A 21,796-nucleotide genomic window follows, 5' to 3' on the forward strand; every position below is an offset into this window, starting at 1 on the left:
CGAGGTGTTCAAACCCTGCTGTGGATTAAGGACAAACAGGTCCTGTCCCAGCTCCTTAGACTATGGACGAGGACATTGTTCCAAAACACTTTGCAAACCCAAGTTTGCATGTTAGACAGAAGACCCTTTCTCCTGCAGCTCCTCCAAACAAGCCTTACATGGTTAGTCTTTTTCTAACTGTAGTTTCATGAACTTTAACCTTTAAGTCCTTTCTCTGTAAAGACATTTAGGAAAAGATGACAGTAGATGTGTTTCTGACAGCGCTGTAACTAAGTTTAAGAATATAATCCACCCACTGTTATCATCTGTACTAACACAGAGCAGCTACCTGAACGCTACCCCAACAGAGGTCGATTATCTTGTTAATAATTTTACCTCCTCACTACGTACGACTCTGGATACTGTAGCTCCTGTGAAAACTAAGGCCTCAAATCCGAAGTACCTGACTCCGTGGTATAATTCTCAAACACGTAGCCTAAAGCAGATAACTCGTAAGCTGGAGAGGAAATGGCGTGTCACAAATTTAGAGGATCATCATTTAGCCTGGAGAAATAGTTTGCTGCTTTATAAGAAAGCCCTCCGCAAAGCCAGAACATCTTACTATTCATCACTGATTGAAGAAAATAAGAACAACCCCAGGTTTCTCTTCAGCACTGTAGCCAGGCTGACAAACAGTCAGAGCACTTCAAACATACGATGTTCAGCTTTGATCTAGAGTTTCAACACTTCTCCAGCACGATGAAGATCAAAGGTCGTTGACCATTACAGGCGCCGCCGTGCTCTCTGAAACGCCCCTGCTGCCATCATCACTGTTCTCCTCGCTTCAGTCTGTTTGTTGGTTTAGTCAAAAGAAAAAGGGGGCAGAGCTGTTCACAGTCAAAGCTTTTATTCTGAAATCAGTACAAATGCTGGCCTCTGATTGGTCAGCCCAGATAGCGGCAGTAATGTCATCAAAAATAGGGAGCTGCTTTTACATTCAGTCAAATTCAAGAGTAAAAATATAAAAATGTGCCTCAGAAAAATAGAAATGTACAGACAGGAAGACTCTTATTATTTACCACATGAATTTTCCTTCCCCTTACAGTAAACTCATTAACACCTCGTTAAGCCTTTCAGTTGCTTCTATACTGGAGCTTAAAAAAATTCTACTGGCTTTTTTCTTGTAAACACATCACAAGTCTTCACTGTGTGAAAGCCCTTTAAACGGAGACAAGGAACACACCACCACGTCAATCACAGTTATTGATCATTGATTGGACTGTCACACATATCACACAGGAGAGGGGGCGGGCTTAAAGCTCAGGTAAACGCTTACACGTAGTGGTGTGTTCAGGGACGCAAGGACATCAGAGATTTCAGAACTTAAGTCTGAGGAGTACTGCTGGTCCTGAACGCATCACTGGATGGAAACGTTAAACCGTCTCCTTGATAACGGCGTGAAGGTGAGGTGGGGCCTTGATGACATCTTCTAGCAGCACCATTTTACTGAAGCACCTGAAGCATCAATGTGATTGGACGGCTGGTTGCGGGAGAATGGGTGGAGCTTCAGAGGCCCATGATGTGGTTGAAGTGACCCTGAAACAGCAGGAAGACACCGTTTAGTCTCTCAGCCAATCACAGAGCCACAGAGACGACTCTGTAAGCCTCGCTTCCACAGGGGGCAGGGCTTAACTGTTTTGTGAGTTCGGCGTCTTACCGGTTCTCCTCTGAGACACCTGGGACAGCAGAGCAGAGCAGGTGTGGGCCGTACCTGCACGCACATGCACGCACACACACACACACACACACACACACACACACACACACACACACACACACACACACACACACACAAACAAACGTCACCATAGCAACAGCACCTGTACACCTGTCCTCCAGCTGAACACGGTGAGGACTTTCCACCATGTTTATCTGAAGCTGACCTCTGACCCTCAGATCATAATGACATCACATTCGTGTCCTGTGTCTTGTCTTGAAGCTCGACGAGCTCACCTGTTGATCCGGCTGCTGATTGGTCGCAGGACTGCTCTGCGACGTCTCCATTGGACAGTCGGACATCTGGAGCTCTGCCTCCAAACAGAGCCGCTTCTGAAAACAAACAACATCAGGACCATCAGCACACCTCAGGACCTCACCTGAAACTGACCTCGCTGAAGGGGCGGGGCTAAGCAGGTGATCTTCCTTCTAAACTTGCGTTTTGGTAAACCAGAAGTACAGCACGCAACCACAGAGGTCATGAAGAGGTAGAGCTGGGCGATAGAACGATAACGATATGTATTGCGAAATAACTTTTTCTCGATAGAAAAATTAAACTATTGCGATAGGCCTCATCTCTCTTGTCCTCTTAAAAAAAAAGAAAAGAACAGCCAATCCAAATTAAGTAGCGCAGAGCCGAACCAATGACAGCCGCAGCGTCACGTCACGTGACTTGTTACGTACAGCACAAGCGCCAAGGCGCACATGTGTATTTGTTTGGGAAGCAGCCAGCCGCCGTGCTGCCCGGGTAATGGAGGAAATGAGTTCGCCGACTAGAGAAAAATCAACCGAGAGCGTGAGCGAAGGTTACCGAAGAGAAAACCGATGATGGTTCCAATGCCGGAGAGCTTGTCGAACGGAAGGGCCACAGAAGTTCTGTAGTGTGAAGGTATTTCGGCTATTTCAAGTCTGACAAAAAACAGAGTAGCGTGGGGGGCGGCATCACGGGCATCGGCAAAAAAAAAAAAAAAAAAAAAATTACTCGTACTCATGCTGCATCAGCCAGCGCATATCGGGAATGTCGTAGGCACTGATCGGTTTTCTATCGCCCATTTGCTGGGAGTAAGGGCGCCCTCCGTTTGCGAGGTGCGCCTGCTGCTTGCTGCACAGGGAGGAGAGGGCGGGGCGGCGGGGGATTCTCTGGCTGGCTGGAGCAGCATCTAATAACCAACTCGCAAAATAAAACAAAATAAAAACAAAACAACAAACACGAAAACACCGGACATTATGATACAGACTTATAATTTGCACCGATGTTTTTTCGAAATTCTATACACGAAAACTGAGCGCGAGAGCCCTCGGTGCGCCTGCGCGCTGCTGAAGTCAAAGTAAACTTTATTGTTATCTCCGCTACATACAGTCCAGGGGTCCGTTCTTCGTACCTCGCTTACTACATCCAAGATCAAATGACACATCCAAGATCAAATCATCGCGCTAACTTTGAGCTCGCTAATCCGGTTCTCCGAACACACCTGTTGTTGACGATTAGTACAGCTGGATGAAGTAATCTGAGATCACTGGGTGGCTTAAAAGGGGCTACGCATCGATAGTAGAAACATTGATCGGCAACTCTGTGATTGGTCGGCGAAGATGTCGAAGGAGCGCGCTCAGTATTTTACGGCAGCAGAGCAAGAACTCTTGATTGAGGGATATCAGGAGTTTCAGAGTTTTTTTTTTTTTTTGTCTGTCCCATTTGGTTCTTAAGCCGTCAGAATTGTTGTCTGAAGACCAACAAGGATACCAAATGGATTTATTTTGCCAAATGGATCATCATGGCATTGCCGTATTGGTCCATTTGATCAAACTTTGTTATTTTTATTTATTTTATTTTCAGTTGTTACAGATGGGACAGACATGACTGGGGGATAGGAAAGGGAGAAAGAAAGAGAGGAAGGAAAAGAAAAACAGAAGGGAAAAGGGACAGTGAGAAAGGGCACTTACAAAGACAAAGAGAGAGAAAAAAAAAAATCTCCTGGATCACCTGTTGAGAGAAAATGGAGAAGACAAGCAAAAAAAAAACAAAGCAACATACTAAACACAACACCATCACGTTAATCTAGCTAAGTGTGAACAGCAGTAAATACTAAATATTGAAAGTTGTTGTGCAGCACACAGGATAGACAGCGCACAATGTGCTTTGAAGTAGCAGCTAAGAAAGGTGTAGTTTGTCTACGAACAGTGAACACCCGTGTGTACACCTGTGTGGATCAACCCGCTTGTATACAAAAGGTTTCCCCATGTAACGGTCTGCTAGAGGGTGTGGAGGCCCATAGCCCCGTCCCCCAGGGCATGAAGCAGGCATGGAGGAGATCCAGGCTCCAGACATCCAGAGGCCCCAGAGTGCGAGAGCCCAAGGAGGACCACCGGAGGGGCATCCGTGCCACCTTCCTGGGAAGGGCTGAGGAGATCCCCAGACGAGGGGGTCACCCAGTAGCCACGGAGCAGAAGCCAGAGGGGGCTGCACCGGCGTGCCCGCCGGCTCTGCCGGCAGCCAGCTGTGCCAGAGTGAACCGAGTTGCAGGCCCCGAGGCCGGAGGCCCGAGGGCCCCCTTTGCTCCGGAAGAGGCCTGACCGAGCGACAGGCACCAGGCCCCGCCAATTAGCCACTGGGAGTGAGCTGGTGCATACCTGAGCGCCCAGCCCCGGACACCAAGAACCACCAATGCACCAACCCCTGAGGGCATCAGTTACCAGCAGGGAGTGTGGTGAGGGGAGATAGGCCTCCACACTTGGAGGGCCTGGGAGTACCCAGGGAGGTGGAGTCTAAGACCCGACCTGACATATAGACACAGACAAACAGGCACACACAGACATAAACATGCTTTCCCACCCTCATGCACACATATACAAACACTCAGCACTCACCCAACGTAGGGACAGACATACATAGACATGTACACACAATCATACTCCCCAAACATACTCTATGCCCCGGGTCCAGGTACCCTCGCCCCCAGAGGGGGAAACGGCACCCAGACCCAAGATATGTGACCCTTTCCCCCGGGGTGGAGGCAAGCAGACCGCCCCAGGCTCCGCAGCAGCAGGGAGGCCAATCGGACGGCCAACACCTCCTCCCAGCCCCCCGCCCCGATGGCTAGTAGAGAACGGGGGTGTGTGAAGACCCATACCTCCCTCCTCCCGCTCATGTGTAGTGTTGCTGCGTGTTGTTCTAAAGTGCATTTAAAACAAGGGAGGGCATGGTGCTGCTGCCAGAGAGCAGCAGGTGTTAGCACGGCCCCTCCCGAGAACCCTCAATGTCTACATGGATTTAAAATTGAGAGGTGGGCACCGGCGCCAGAGGTAGGGTTGAATACACAGACCGTCCTCTGGACGCCGTTAACCTGGTCACCCTCAAGGCCCTACATATATATATATATATATATATATAATATGTGTATGTATGTATGTATGTATGTGTGTGTGTGTGTGTGTGTGTGTGTGTTATGAGAGTGTGAATAATGTGGATGTCTAAGTTGTGAAATAAAATTGAGGCGCAGGTGGCCAGAAGGGGACAGAGAGGGGGGGGAATGCCTCCCCTGCACCCTGGTGACACACCCGCACCCCAAGGCCCTACCTGTGTGGGTGGGTGTGGTGGAGCGGGAAGAGGGAGGCAGCCGGGGATGGGGAGGAAAAGAAGGGAGGGGCAAAATGCCCCTCCTTAGGGCCAGCTCCCCCGCTGACCCCAGTAGGCACCCCCGTCCTCTAGTACCCACCAAGGCAAGGGAGCCCAGGCCCATCCAGACCGGGGCCTACGGCAGCAGCACCGCTAAGCCCTACAGGACCTGGGGAAGCCCACCCCACCCCACCGCAGAGGAAACTATACCCACCCCAACATTCAATCATCTCCAGACTACACAAGACAACAGACACCCAGGTTAGGTTTATTCTCCACCTCTCCTGTGTCTTTCCCCCACCTGCAGAGTGGACTTCTGCTAGGATGGAACAACCTCCCTGCCAGTTGAAGAGTCCCCCAGTTGGGCCGATGCACCAGAGGCCTCCTGCGCCAGGGCTGAGCCCCCGTGCACCCACCCGCCCACAACCTCGGCGACACACCGACGAGGACCGAAGCCCCCAAGGCCCAGCCAGAGCCCCATCACAGAGACGAAGCACCCCGAACCCCAAGCCCCCCCGCCTGCCCCGGATCCACTCAGGGGCAGCCAGGCTACCAGGCCAGTAACCTACGTCCGCCAGTACAAACCATCCCCCAGCCCCGCTGCACGCAGCCACGAGGAGAACACCCTCTAAGAGCGACCAGAGCCACTCACCAGGTTATGACCACAACCCCCCGCGTTGAGCCCTCCAGGGATAACGTCTCTAGGAGTTTCAGAGTTTAATTAAAACGCAAGGGAACACTGCAAAGGCTGCAAAAGCAAGGAGAGAGGGCTGGCAGAAAGTTGCTGACAAATTAAACTCGTAAGTAATTTATTATATTATATTACATTATATCCTCTTTCACATTAGAGCCACAACAGGACCCACTAGAACATGGGAACAAGTAAAAGTGAAATATAAGAATATTCTACAGAATAGTAATATTTATCACTTATATTGCTTTTAGTCTATGACAAGAGACCCTGAAATAATCTGTTTGTTTGTTTATAACAGCAACCAAGAAAAGGACAGAGCAAATAAAGACAGGTGGTGGTCCTGCACCCCCTCGTCACACCCCGGCAGAGGAGCTGGCCCTAGGGTTGAATGCCACCAGACCCATTGTTGAGGGCATCCCTGGGGGCAGCTCTTCCTTAGACCAGCAGCCGGGGTGCAGTAGCAGCACCTTCATAACTGGTGCTATTTGTACAATGTAAAATCCCGCAATATACGCTAAATTCTGTAAACTCTCCTTATCAATCTTGCACCTTCCTTGCTCGCGTACAAACGGACAGGACATGGCTGCGACAGACTTCCCAAATCCACCTTCGCTTTTATAGCCGTGGTCTCTCATCTTGATTACACGAAGTAATTTACTATTACTACTCTAAAATATGAATTACATCTGAAATAATCAAATACATGTAATAGAATGATTACTAGTACATTTCCCTTTTTTTAGGAAATGACCTGTATGTATCTGTATGAAATCAATAAAAGAATCAAATGCTGCATTATCTTTAGTTACACTGATAATATTTATTTATGGAGAAACAGTGGAGAAATATCGCTGTTGCTTTCGTATAAATGAAGCGGACATACCTGAGTGGCCGCGATCTAATCCTGTTTACATAAAGTAAGCCTGCTCCCGAGCAGGTTTACGCTTACGGATCTGTTGCTATGACAGCAAGTCCCGGATGGGCTTCAGAGAACCGAATGATCCAAGATCACGCGAAATCATCAACAATCAAATCCGGCTAACTTACTTAGCGAGGTACGAAGAACGGACCCCTGTATATGGAGAGACGAGACGACGAGGCTCCAGTTACAGCAGTGCAAGTAAACAAACAATAAATATAAGAAGAGTAAGAAAATAAATATACACTCACCAAATAGAGCACATTTCATTCATAATGTTGTAAATCCAATCCCATTATGCATTCATGATTTGAACCCTGGGTTGTGCGAAATCCCAGAAATAAACCCTAGACAAAGTGAATCTGTGCCAGAGGGAGTGTTCGCCCAGGGCGCCAAACAGGCTAGGACCGCCACTGTTGACAAAAGTTAGTCAATTTTGTCTGTTCTTCTGTAAAACAAACTAAGATTTATTTTTAGAATTAATATTTTGTTTCTAAGTGGAATTGACAGTTTAGTCTGTTTGTTTGTTCTATTTTGAAACTTAAACGCTTTAGCGGCTGCCTTTTGTGTAGTTTGCAATATTTGCCTTTATTTATCTGAAAAAGTCTCATGTTCCTTAAGTACATCTGCCCTGTTGAACTTATTATGGGAAAAGAAATATTTAAATCAAAACAAGCTGCTGATTATTTCACATTTTACTTGTGAGCAACGGCACATTTAAATCTTACAAATATAGTTATTTGGCTTATATCGTGATATATATCGTTATCGCCTGAAATGAAAAAAACACATCGTGATATGAAAAAATCTTATATCGCCCAGCTCTATGAAGAGGTCATCGAGTCGCCTCCGTCAGCCCTTGGTTTTCATACTTCCTCGTACCCAAGCCGGAGACACCGAGCGCTGTACACCTCCTTTACCCCACCGACCCCCCACCGGCTCTCAGACACTCACACAGGTGTAACTCTGTCAGGCAGTAGCGGTTTTAGATACGGGCGACACGGGCGGTTGCCCGGGGCGGCATCGTAATGGGGGGCGGCATCACGGGTATCGGCAAAAAAAATAAAATAAAAAAAAAAATGCTCGTACTCATGCTGCCCCGACGGCAGCCAGCGGAATATTGGGAATGGCATAGGCACCGATCGGTTTTCTATCGCCCTTTTGCTGGGAGTAAGGGCGCCCTCCGTTTGCGAGGTGCGCCTGCTGCTTGCGGCACAGGGAGGAGAGGGCGGGGCGGCGGGGGATTCTCTGGCTGGCTGGAGCAGCATCTAATAACCAACTCGCAAAATAAAACAAAATAAAAACAAACCAACAAACACGAAAACACCGGACATCATGATACAGACTTATAATTTGCACCGATGTTTTTTCGAAATTCTATACACGAAAACTGAGCGCGAGAGCCCTCGGTGCGCCTGCTCGCTGCTGAAGTCAAAGTAAACTTTGTCATCTCCGCTACATACAGTCCAGTATATAGAGAGACGAGACGACGAGGCTCCAGTTACAGCAGTGCAAATAAACGAACAATAAATATAGTAGAGTAAGAAAATAAATATACACTTTAGGACTCGGGGTAAAGGGATCAATAACAATTTAAAATTTATAATTTACAGTTTGATGATTTAAAGTCTCACACATAACCCGTCGAAAGGGGAGGAGCCCCTGCTGCTTCCAAATAGAGCACATTTCATTCATAATGTTGTAAATCCAAGCCCATTATGTATTCATGATTTGAATCCTGGGTTGTGTGAAATCCCAGAAATAAACCCTAGACAAAGTTAATCTGTGAACTAAGGTGTAGGTCTATTAGGTTATGTTGTGGTGATCCTTGAGTTGGGGGATGGGTGTTCATACTGGAGTGCAAAATTAAAACCAATGGAAGATGGACAAGAAAAGTTCAAAGCCATCAGGTGCTCAGTTTAGAAAAAAGAGAAAAGAAGAGGAGGCGAAACGAACAAATGATACAGGTAAGCAGATGTGTCACTGGATAATGGCAGGTCATCCTGAAACAATCAGAATCAGAATACTTTATTAACCCCTAAGGAAATAATGTGGGTTACAGTTGCCCCAAGAAGAAATGGTAAAAATAGTAACATTAACAGACCAAACTCCAAACAATACATTATGTTACAGATTTTAATATTAATTAGTCATTGTCAATTGTTGATTTGTCCTGTTCTCATTGTATGACGAATTATGATGGCTGTTTAGTATCCATTTGCATACTATGCATACTCTCTCTCTGTCTTCATATGTCTGTGTGGACAACAGTTTTATGTTAATGTACAATCCTTAACATGTTTTGTGTGTGGGGGGGGGCGCCAGAGGGAGTGTTCGCCCAGGGCGCCAAACAGGCTAGGACCACCACTGTCTGTCTGTGATGCTGGCTTTAAGAAATCAGTGCTTAAAGTGTTAAAAACATGTTCAGCGCCATCTTCTGTCAGCATGGAGCATGACGTCATGTGGTTGGTTGGCCGGGGCTAACAGGCTCACATTAGTTTATGTCACACCAGTGTGAGGGGATCACTGTGGTGCTGCAGCAGTGAGTTCATGTTAAACCAGGATAAATTTCACTCTGTAACAGGAAGTGGCTGTTTGGCTGGCTGCACTCAAACAGGAACATCCAGCTGTTAGCCGTGATGTTGGTGTTTGTAAAAGCACTTTATAAACGAGGACTGTGTCAGACCGACATGCTGGAGTCTGCAGCTGTTCCTAATCGAGCCTGCAAAGCAGATGTTCACGTGCTGCAATCAGCCTACTTTATGCAAAAAGCCAAATGTTCCCAACACAAGTAAACAGTTGTACTGACACAAGATGGCGCTAAACGTGTTTTTAAAACCTTAAGTTAAAGCGTCTCATGTCCCCTCTGACCCTTTGTTCCCTGTCACATAAACACGTCACCGTTCCCATTTCTTTAATGAATCTATGAAAAACGCCAAAGACAAGTCCCTCTGACAGAAAATCAGAGTCAGAGGCACTTTATTTATCCCCAAGGGGCAATTAAGACCGTACATAAAATACACAAACATCACATTGGGGAAACAGGTCAGGCTAGGTAGCACTGACTGGTCGACCACACGAGCAGCGACCCTAACCGAAACCATAGAAAATGCACAACATGAGGAAAGACGAGGAGAACAAGAACTCCCCCCAGACTGAGCTCCAACAGGGAGATCAGAGAACAGAAAAAAACACCTCAGCACATGAATCATCACATCTCACAACATAGAAGACATAAGCTTCGAAGGCGTTTGGAGGGGGTGGGGGGGTGAGTGTAGGTCTGTGTCAGTGTACATGTGTGTGTGTTCCGTGTTCAGCCGAGAGAAAGTGTCCCTTCACCCGGTTAGGCAAAAGTCAACAATGTTCGGTCGACGCGGGTGGCCTTGAATGAGGGGAAAGAGTCACAACACAGTCTTGTTATCTAAGGAGAATTTGTTATTCCCGTCAGCTTCTGCCTTGAGCATCCAGCTGGCGCCAGGGGGGCCGCATGAGATGAAGATGGTAGTTGTTTTGGTTAGTGCGAACAAACGGCTTCCAATTTTACAGTTGGTCTAATGTCCGTCACTGGTCAGCAGGTCTCTCAATTCCCGTTCTTCTTCTCCAAGATCGTATCCATATTGCGTTCAATAAACAGTCTGAGTCCTCACAGCCCTGCCCATCGTCTATCATGTCGGCCAGCCTTGTGGGATTTTGAACAGCTGTAGCCGCTTCTTGTTCTTTGATAAGCCACCTCAGAGCCAGCTCCAATCAGCCAGAACTCTGTTACTGTGGTTCCGAATTGGTAGCTGTCGTTCAGTGTCCTCCATCGAGAGTGTTGCCAGACAAATGACGCAAGCGACCATCAAGTATGCGACAGCAAACGTCTCCGCAGGACAATCGGGCTCTCTCCAGCTCAGGAGTTTGTCAGTTTCGTTACGGGACCAGTTGATCAAATCCATAATTCTTCTTTAGGTTTTTAGAGAACAAGTCTGGGAGACTCTCTTAGGGTTAGAGAATAAGCGAGACTATACAAGAAACCTGAAAGCCAAGCAGGAAAGATAAGGGAGAGGGAGAAAGTGTGACTCCCAAAGAGCTGTCAGCTGAAAGCTCTGCTTATCTCAGTGTGGTGCGCTTCAACTTCTGAGGAAGCTGGACAGAAGAAGTGTGAGGCCTAAAATCTCCACAGCAGAGGAACACGGTCTGAAGACCCGAAACAGGACCCGGGAGATGATCTGGACCTTCAGCTCACCAGGAAGCCGTTCTTAATGAAGGGAAAGAGGAGGAAAGGCTGAGGTACAAAGATCAGAGGAATAGGTCTGACGGAGCCACATCTGAAGGTTCAAATAAGAGCTCCAAGCATCCTCCGAGAAGCTGCAGATGTTCCTGCAAATACTTGAAGAGGCTCAGGACTGATGTCACTTTGTAGTTTTTATATTTTGTAGTTCTCTTATTTCGCTGATGTTTCTTTTTCAATCGTTTTTGTTTGGCTCATGTCTCTGTAAACAGTTACTGTTTAAATAAAGTTATTACTGTTTTTCTCCATAAACTCTGATGACCGCGGCTACTCCTAATAAACTGCTCCTCCTCCCTCCTCAGGTGTCTTACCGCTTTATAAATCCAATCCAAATTCCATCTCACATCTGTTCTCCGGTGATCAAAAGAAAGAGATCAGAAAAAATTACCTAAAACTTCCCATTCCTCCCAAAGCTAAGGAGGTCCACTACAAAATCCTCTCTGGTGTTTACCCTTCCAAAGAATTTCTCAGACGTCGCTTCACTATTGATGATAATTGTTGCTCTTTTTGTAATGGGGTTATTGAATCAACAGAACATTTATTTTATGATTGTATATTCTGTAAAGCCCTGTGGAACGATGTGCACTACTGGCTCTTCCCTAAGATCCCAAACTTACTCGAATTTTCTAAAAATGATATTATGTTTGGTTCTCTAAGAAAAGAAAAGAAGCTTGAAAATGTTTTAAATGTAATAATTATTATGGGCAAATTCTTCATTCACAAATGTCGTTTTCTGAAAACAAAGCCGTCCTTTTTTACTTTTCACAAAGAACTCTGCCTCTTTCTCTCATCTGTAAAATTTATGGACAAAAAACAAGCTCTGGATTTGAATCATATGATTGTTGAACTAGATCTGCTAGAAAACCCCTAAGGTATAACTTATTTTATGTCTTTTAATTATCTCTCTTTTTTGTTTATATGTTTGCTTATTTGTTTACTTTGATTCTGTTTGGGGTTTGTTTTTATTTTATTTATTTATTTATTTGTTGTTGTTTGTACTTCCTGTTCATTATCCTTCTTCTATATGTTGGAATTCAGCCTGTTCTGATACTATTTCATGTTGGAAAAATTGAATCTTTGTAGAGATTGCCATAATTGTTGTACATTATATTTTGTGCAAATTAAAAAAAAGAAAGAAAAATAAAAAAATAAAAATAAAAAAAGGTGTCTTACCGCTTTGGAGTTGCGCGGCTCCGCCTCCAGACTTCTCTTCTTCATGGGGTGCGCGCACTGCATGCTAGCAGCTAATAGTTAGCCTGTTAGCATTAGTTTGGCAGACACGGACCGGAAGCTGCCGGTTTCCCGCCCAAAGAGCACAAACGGAGCCGATTAACCGATCAATCGTTAACTTCCTGCTACTTGACCGACAACTATCCGCTACTGCCGCTGTTGCTGGTGTTGGCTGACCTTCTGCTGACCGGCAACATGAAGCTCTCAGCATCGAGCCCACCGCTTCCGGTATGGCACGGAATAAGCTTTTCACAATAAAAGCACCGACGGTTTCGCTTCCGCCTTATTTTGTGTGTATGTATGTGAATATGTTTATATGTTAAAATACCTACAGACACGTGTGTGTGTGTGTGTGTGTGTGTGTGTGTGTAAAAGGCTGGGCCTCTTCTGTGCTGAGAGCTACTAAACAACATTCTGTTGTGTGAAGACATAATGAAAATAAAAGGATTCTCTTCTTGAACCCTAAAAAGAAGAAAAGTCATCTGGTTTTGAAATTTTTAAAAGAAAAAAGTTGTATTTTTACTGTGTTTTTATATTAATTACACATTTTAGTGTGTATACTTACTCCATTTAGATAAAGGTAGAATAAACTTCAAAGTCCTGAAAGTTGTCACATTCCTACATCACAGCAGCCAAACGTGAAACACAACCTTAAATCAAATAAAATCATACATGTGTAAGTCTAACATACAGGCTGATCATTCAAGGTTAAAAAGAGAAACGAAGGAAAAAATAAAACGGCACATTGCTTTTATTTTGAAGCGGCTCTGAAGCGATCGGAAGTCTTTTTTTTTTTTTATCTCGTTGACGTTTCACGTTGATTTGAGATTTTTAGGATCGCCTCAATTTCAAATACTGTGACGTGAGAGCAGACCATCCAATTAAGGTGAGCGGACTGTCTCGCGAGATTTGAAGAGAACTGAAAAGATTTAAATTTTTTTTTTACTGAACAGTCTTTAAGTTACAAACATCTTCATCAAGCAACCCAACCAGCAGGCCGCGCCCTGAAATACATAAATAAATCGATCGAAAATCTTTCCAGTGTAAATTTTCTTTTCACAGGAAGAGGAAAACATCATTTCGTGCATTTACTTTTATTCTTCAGAAAGTTGTAATCTTTAATTCTCAGATGAGGAAAAATCTGTGTCACAGACGAATACTGTAATGATCCTTTCGTTAAAGCTAGCAGGTTAGGAGAAAGCAGTTCACTTTACGTCCTTAAAAACAGAATGATGTCAAACCTTTCCATCCATGACATGGACCCTGGTCCAAACTCCTCCTTTAGAACCTGGCTGTGCTTCCAGACAGTGCTGTGGACCGAGGCACACACCTCAGCATAACTGGACTCCGCACACTCTAAACCATAACTGACCTTTTCATTACATATGTGCAGCTTAAACTTAACAACACCCTTCATTACTTCAAAGTCAACTACAGTCATAGTTCCTGTTATTGACGTGTTTATTGTTCCAAATGACATTCTAACGACTTTGGTTCATTTTAATATTTAATTTTGATGCTTTTCAATCAAGTGTTGGATAAATTAATCTCTCGAGCCATCGTTCTTATAGAATAGAATAGATAGAGTGGAATAGCCCTTTACTGTCATTGTACAATGACATTGTGCATGAATAAAACATAAACAGCAGACAGCAGGAGGAAATAACAGACCTGAGGGAGGCACACATGAGAGAACAGGCAGCTTGGACGTAGTAACAAAATATGAATAAGTTATAATAACAGTATTTAATATTATTTATTCTTTGGTAAAACACACTGAGTGTTTATCTGTCGTCACTGTGATTTTCACTGAAAGCTGTAAATATCTGGCTTCATGTTTATCGAGTATGGTGCTTTCTGTGTTTTCATGCATTTCTCCACATTTACATGCAGACCAGACGCTTGTGAAGGTTTTTAAAATAAACACTGTATCGCCTGCTAATGACCCATGATAATGATAATAATAATAATGATAATGATGTGGTAATTGTGATATTTCTATTTTCCTGTTTTTATATATTGAGTAATTCAGCTGCTCGAGTAAAAAGAGGGCTGATGTGTTCCTTTTAACATCTCTGTGTTGTTCCTGACTGCAGGGAGACGGCTCTCCTTATTTGTTTTTGTGGCATTGAAATAATATTTTCAGGTCTATCAAAAGCTTTAAAGAAGTCCAACACTGAAAGCACACACCAGAGGATAGAACTGATCTCGTCACTTCCTGTGTCTGCTTTAAAAAGCTGCTCGGCGTAAGGCTGCAGTTCCAGAAAGTGTCCAGCAGGTGGCGGCAGAGCAGCGTGAGTGAGTTCGGCTAGGCTAAAGAATCTGTGAGGCTCAGGTGATGCGTTCATGGACCGAGACCAGAGTTTTAAAAGGTGAAACCAGAGATTGGTGAGTGACAGCCTGACACACAGTGATGTGAAACAGCAGCTTCACTCTGAAACAGCCGAGAAGATCGCCGACGTTGTCATACAGCGATGAAGACTGTTCACCTGACCTAAGCAGAGCGATGAAGAGGATCACAGGCAAGTATCAGACCGTACAGCTCTGAGAGGATCCATACAGACGAAGACAGACGTTTAATAACTGCAAACACAGACGAGCTCCACCATGAACAACCAGCAAAGCCAGTAGCTGTGGCTGTTTCCAGGTTCTCTGCATCATGAGCTGCCGACAGATGTTGAGCTTGTATGTTGCTGCAGGTATCTGCAGCTTGGTGTGAATGCATGAATTAAATGTGAAGAAGAAGAAAATGAGGAGGAGTGATCCTCAGAGATGGAAACAGGTGTTCAGGAGGTATTCTCATCCACAGCTCGCTGTTTGCAGGTATCAGCAGTGAAATCAGTGGAATGAGCCTTTACAGGGAGCTCTTTATGATTTCAGGGGTCAGAGGTCAGCTGATGGTGAGACAGGCGGCGTGCAGACGCCGTCTCTCTCCCGAGGCTCGGTTAAACGAGTGGAAGCTGTTTAGAGCAAACGGAGCGAAAGAACAAGGAGAGAGGAAGGAGTGCGAGGAGCGAGTGAAGGTCAGCCGAGTGCTAAACGCTGTTTTAGATTCTCCCTCAGGCCCTCCACGCCTCCTCCTGCCTCCTCCCACCTCCTCCCCGCTCCCCGGCCGGCTGTCGTCCCTCCGTCCTCGCCGGCTCCGCCTGGCTTGTTTCACATCATCTTCATGTTGAAGGATTCTGAGCGGAAAATCTTTGTCCCGAAGGCCCGAAACACCACACAGCAGCTCCTCCTCCACCCAAAAAAACACCCTGACCCTGCAGAGCCTCCATCTTCACCTCTGCCTGCAGTTTCCTCATCTTCAGCTCGTTCACTGGACCTGCAGAACCTCAGCAGAACCTCAGCAGAACCTCAGGATAACTCTGCGGTCTCTCCGTGTTTGTGTGTTTATCGTCTCTGATCTGGAGTCAGTGAGGTCCTTCAGTGGACCCGCTCACTTCCTGTTTGCTCTATGTGAGAATAAAGGTTGCAGTCACATGATCATGTTCCCCAATTAGTAAATCTGACCCTGTAGCATGGCGCCACGCCCACACTGGCAGCGATTCACAGGAAGTGAATGAGGCTTGTGAAGTGGGCGGGTTCAGAGAGAAACTACCAATGAGAGCGCAGGATTGATTGATTGGATACGAGCTGGTTAGAGCGACCAGCTGCCAGCTTCACGAGGCAGGAGCGGATCGATGATGAGCTCGTTTATGACCCGCCTCCACCGAGTTTGTCCACGTTTGATCTGCTCTGACTGGGCTTACGAATAAAGTTCTGTGTTACCTGTTTGGCCACTGAGTCGGTGAGAATGTTTCCAGCTTCCACGGTCTGTCAGATGTTCTGATCTTCTTCGTGGTCGTAAGGATGAAGGCGTATGGCCTCCTGCGGTCTTACCTGGGGTGCTCCGCCGGCGGGGCTTCGCTGACAGTTAAATGTGTGTTTGTGAAACCGAAGTTTTCCTCAGCGTGAAACGTTCCTCACTCGGGTTTCTTCTTGTTGCTGTCGGCGTGGAAACGTCCCGGCAGAAACCATGTCAGAAGTAAAAAAATCAAAGGCGAGACATTAAAGGCCTTTTGGAGGCTTTTATTTTGCTGAGCGGAGACGCCATTCTTCTTCTGCTTTGTTCTCGCTGTTGTCGATGAATTGTTCATGAGCAGAGACGTCCTGAATACGAGAGCAGCACCGAGACACACATCATCCTCACACATGTTCTTCTTCATCACCATCATCATCGTCAGAGAAAATAGAGAAAAGATCAACAATAGTTGGTCTGATTCTGCTGTTTTATTTATAAAATTCAGAGAGGGTCAGTCCTCGGTCTGTTACTGTCTAACCTTTACATGCTCCCACTTCATACTGTCGTAAAGAATCATAATACATCTGACCATTCTATCTAGGTGACACACTTCCCTCTGATGATCTCACAAACCTATGAGCTGCGCTGATCACATACTGTAACTGCTGGATGAAACTTTCTAAGAACAGAGACAAGACAAATATTTGTTGTTGGTCCAAAAACTCAGACACAGAAAATTTGTTTACATTTATCATCTCTGCCTTTGACACACATCCATCAGTAAGGTCACCAGAGCTGCCTTCTATCACTTAAAAATACATCTAAGTTTAGATCATTCCTGTCTCCGTCCATGCTTTCATATCCAGCACGTGAGATCACCGACACATTCTGTTTGATGGACAACTTCAGGTCATTCGCCAGAACCCTAACAGGTACACAGACATGTGACCACATTACTGCAGTACTGAAGGCACTTCACTGGCTCCCAGTTCAACACAGAGCAGGGCCAATGGGTCAATATACTTTCAGTCCAGCTTTGTCCAGTGTAAAGGAATTTCTTTTATTTATGTACTAATCACATTATTTTATTGTATAATGCCTTGGTGCCACTGGATTTTAACATGTCTGACACCCATACTGTAAGAAGGAAGTTGGGGGGAAGCAGACCACTCCACAGGAAGAGTCTTTTGTCTCTTCGAGGACTCTGGGAGGTAGCAAGGGAGTGTGAACCTCAAGGTGTGAAACAGCTGTTTACTGCCTTTTGTTCCTGAATAAGGTATTTAACTGAGAGCCATGCTAGGCTCAGTGAGACTCTGCTGACCTGCCCCGTGGTCATGCAGGCTCTCCACAAGCTTGGTTTTCTGTTCTTTGTGTTTTGATTAAAGAATGTTAGCTACCGCTCACCGCTCATCTGCAGGCTTTATTTAAGTGGAAAACTTCCACAACAAAATGGCGCTGCGAGCAGGGTGGTCCGTGTGGTCGCTGAACAACGGTTCCGTGGACGGGCTGATCACCCCTGAGGAAAAAGGTACCTTTGTCCTACCAGCTGTTGAAGCGAAGGAAATGGAGGAGTCACGGAGCCGTGTGTTTTAGCCACCACCGAGACCATCAACTTTGAGGGGACTCCTGCAGATGGGTGAGTTGTAGCTAACTTGTATACAGTCATGGAGAGTTTTGTGTCTGGCCGAGGGGGGGAACGCTGTCCGACTCCGGAGTTTGAGTCTCCGGAGGGAAAATCCTGGCGGTTTGAGGCCCCAGGCTTGTGTTGGGAACGGCCCATCACAAGGACAGTGGCTCGAACACGTTGTTGGGGAGAATCCGGCCCAGACCTGTGTTCGGTCCAAGTACGTCACAGGGACAGCGGTTCGGGTACACTGTTGGGGACGGGAAAATCCTGGCGGTTTGAGACCCCAGGCTTGTGTTGGGAACGGCTCATCACAAGGACAGTGGCTTGAGCACGCTGTTGGGGAGAAGCCGGCCCAGACCTGTGTTCGGTCCAAGTACGCCACAGGAACGGCGGTTCGGGTACACTGTCGGGAATCATTTCTGCGTACTACAGTGCGTGAAATGACGGTATTTTAGCACTTTTCTGCCGGTAAGGGAAGAAGGCCATTGCAGAGGACGCTCTGAATGTAAAGGGAAACTGGATCCAGTAAAGCGGCAGGCCTTCCACCAGGCAGCCGGGGACAAAACTCAATGCGTGACTGTATGGTAAGAACTGGGTAAATGTGTGGTGTGTAAGATTGCAGAGAATGGTTGTGTGGGAAAAGTTGATGTGTGTGTAAAAAAAACAGTGAAAAATGGGAACAAAAACAAGAAAAGGAAAAAAAAAGAGAGGAGTGTAGAAATGTGTGTAAAATTGTTTCCAACTAGCGGGAGAGGGTGGTACTGCAGGCCACCAGCTCCCCTAGGGTGGACACTCGAAAAATTTCTTTTTAACAGACTTGTTGATGAAAATAAGCAAAAAAGGAAAATAAGCAAAAAATAGGAAGAGGGTTTGGTGGTTTTCAGTGTAGAACAACTACAATCTCTCTGGGTTTTTAAGAAAGGGGAGTTCAGAACCAGAGAGGGGAGACGTGTTTCTTTAAGCAGTGATAAGAATGATCAAAATGTCTCAGTGTGTCACTTGCAGGTGAAGAGCAGACCCGGATCAATTTTCCACGTGCAGCAGTCGGAAGAAAATTATAGGTTAACATCATTAGAAACACTCAAGCCAAGTTTTGGCTGAATTGCTTTACAGCTTAACTTCCATGTGTTTGTCACCCTGAGAACACAAGCTCAAAGAATCTCTCCCTGAAAACTAGAAATGCAGTTCCAGAACAACGAGATGGATATCAAGAGCTCACAGCAGGGTCCTGAGCAGTGAAGAAAAGGTCCAGCAGCAGCAGCAGCTGTGCAAGACAGCGGCAGCAAGGAGAAAAATGGCATCATCATGACTGGATGGATGGATGTGCATTTCCAACGAGCTGCAACTTCACTGTGTGTGAATGGACCTTTGAAAAGACTGCCTGAGTTGGACATTTGCCACTTTTGGAGCAAAATGGCAAGATGAGACAGTGGAAAACACAGGACAAAGCTGAAAGACAACTGACTCTCACTGGACTGCTGCAAGGGGGGAGAGATGAGACCACAGTGGAAGGAGCAGGGGAGAACATGGCTGTTTTAGTGTGGGAACTGAAATTTGGGTTTAGGAAACTGGGAAGAAGAAACGACTGCCTTGCGTGGAGAATTGAAAAGTGTCTGGAGCACCGCAAAGAGGAGAGGTACACAAAAATTACACAAACAGGAAAATGCATTAATCCTACTAACACAAACACACACGATGAAGCTCATGAAGATCAAATAGCATTTTAAGCATGCATTGCTGTTACCATCATCTTGTCCGGTTCACTTAGTGGGTTAAGAAGTGATACATAGACTAGTGAACTAGTATTATTTTTGGAGAAAGATGATTGAATCATTGCAGGGGTGAACAGAATGCTGCAGGGGGGTCAGATGAGTGGAGACTAATAGATTGTTGAGTTCCTTATTTCTGATGTGTGGGGGAGGTCTTATCATGACACACATCTGGTTACATGGGGGGAAAACAAAACTCATTATCTAATAGAATATTGCTGTGTGAGGTGTGTGACTGGTGGATGAAAGTTTTGGGGAAGTTTTGCATTTTCTTTGGTACCACTTTGAGCCTGCCAATTAGTTTTGTTTTGATCTATCATTCTAAGAGAGTATGCTTAGACAACTTCTAAAAAGAGGCCTTCATGTTGTTTTGATTTTTAACAGTGCACTGAGATATTTTTTTTTTTTTGTTTGGCAATTTTCTCTTTTGAAGCAGGCCTGCAAGATCGGGATCGAAAGCGCTACACAACATGTTGAACAATCGCAAGTGAGTTTCTCCAAAAAATTAAAATGGGCTCGGGAGAAAGCCACTTATTTGGGACAATCAGAAAACAAGTCCCTGCCAAAAAGGATTCAGCGAGGTAATCCAGTCTAAATTATTTTTTTTCTTTTTGAAATGACGTCATTGCTGGCAGTAGAAACTTATTACGTCACGAAAGGTTCTACTGTCAGCAAATAAAAAATGGGGACTGACTGGACTGACAAAAGCTTGACTGACTTGACACCAGTATGCAAGATTGCACCTCCACCCAGAGTGACAAAAGGGTGGATGTATGTATGTATGTTTCTTTTTACAGCAGCAGAAAGATGACAGCAACAGGTTGCATGAGCTTTTGGGCCATGCTGGTTTAACCTTTTAATCGCCACTTTCTGTGTCTTTGAATTTACCAGCGGTGTGTTATTAATGACCTTGTATTGTTTACAGTGCAGGGGTCACTGTGAGAAAGTGTGCATACAGATGCGCTGCGCTAACATCTATTTTTTCCACAGCAGAGGGCTAATCATATGATCTAATCACATGATCTACAGCAGGACACACCACTGGTTAATGTTTTTTCTTACGACAGGGCCTGGAGTGAAGCTACTTCAGGGGAGAATCCCTGAGAATTTTTAAGAGACAATGCACAACTTTATTGTGTATGTCTAATTGTGATAAGCTGACATAGGGCAAAAGAGGGTTTTCCGGGGAGCTTTCATTTTTAAATTTCAGGGACCGTGACATGAGGGATATGGAAGGATTGACTGAGGTGCAAATGCAGACCATGACTGGGAGAGAACGCTTCAAGAGGACCATTGAGAAGCAGGGACCATCTGCAGGACAACTGACAAACAACAGTGGGCTGCACCACTGGGCTTCCAAAGGATTGTCACGAGGAGATTTTGAACAGCAAAATCTTAAAATAAAATGAATGAGTTTTGCAGTTGATGCTGAGGAAGACAACTAATGTGTACGACGTGCTCTGCCTTAAATCTACAGCCGCGTTGGAACAGAAATCGAGGGATGAAGAGAGCGTGCCAAGCTCCAAAGTTGACAGCACAGAGGGAGATCAGCGTTGGAATTATGACTCTGTAAATGGCACAGACACCAGGAGCCATGACTGTGACTGGGAATGACCACCTAATGCTGTTTCACTTTGCTATGCAAAGTACTTTGACACTCTGGAGAAGACCTTTCCTCTGTATCATTGTTGTTGCCATTTGCATGTGAGAGCTTAGATTGTGGGGAGAATTAAAGATGAACAAAGGGTGGTGGGAGAACAGTGAAGTGAGGATACACAGTGTGAAACTTCTTTAAGTGTACAATAATGTTGATGTGATTACAGAATGTCAGGAAAGAAATTCTGGTATTAATGTGATTCTTGATTTAAGAATCAAAGGGTGGGATTGTAAAGGAATTTCTTTTACTTATGTATTAATCACATTATTTTATTGTATAATGCCTTGGTACCACTGGATTTTAACATGTCTGACACCCATACTGTAAGAAGGAAGTTGGGGGGAAGCAGACAACTCCAGAGGAAGAGTCTTTTGTCTCTTCGAGGACTCTGGGAGGTAGCAAGGGAGTGTGAACCTTAAGGTGTGAAACAGCTGTACTGTCTTTTGTTCCTGGAGAAGGTATTTAACTGAGAGCCATG

General features: G+C 45.4%; 1 long non-coding RNA gene across 1 annotated transcript; it reads right to left on the minus strand.

Moving 5' to 3' along the window:
* Window positions 1–869: 869 nt before the first annotated feature.
* LOC100708635 (uncharacterized) lies at window positions 870–12,728 on the minus strand. Its single transcript, XR_269465.4, has 4 exons — window positions 12,428–12,728; window positions 1,993–2,088; window positions 1,697–1,750; window positions 870–1,575 (listed from the first exon to the last, which is right to left on the minus strand). It is a non-coding gene; the product is annotated as an uncharacterized LOC100708635 (long non-coding RNA).
* Between the last annotated feature and the right edge of the window lie 9,068 nt (window positions 12,729–21,796).

Source organism: Oreochromis niloticus, linkage group LG8 (assembly GCF_001858045.2).
Source record: "Oreochromis niloticus isolate F11D_XX linkage group LG8, O_niloticus_UMD_NMBU, whole genome shotgun sequence".
In the NCBI taxonomy this organism is placed as follows: Eukaryota; Metazoa; Chordata; class Actinopteri; order Cichliformes; family Cichlidae; genus Oreochromis; species Oreochromis niloticus.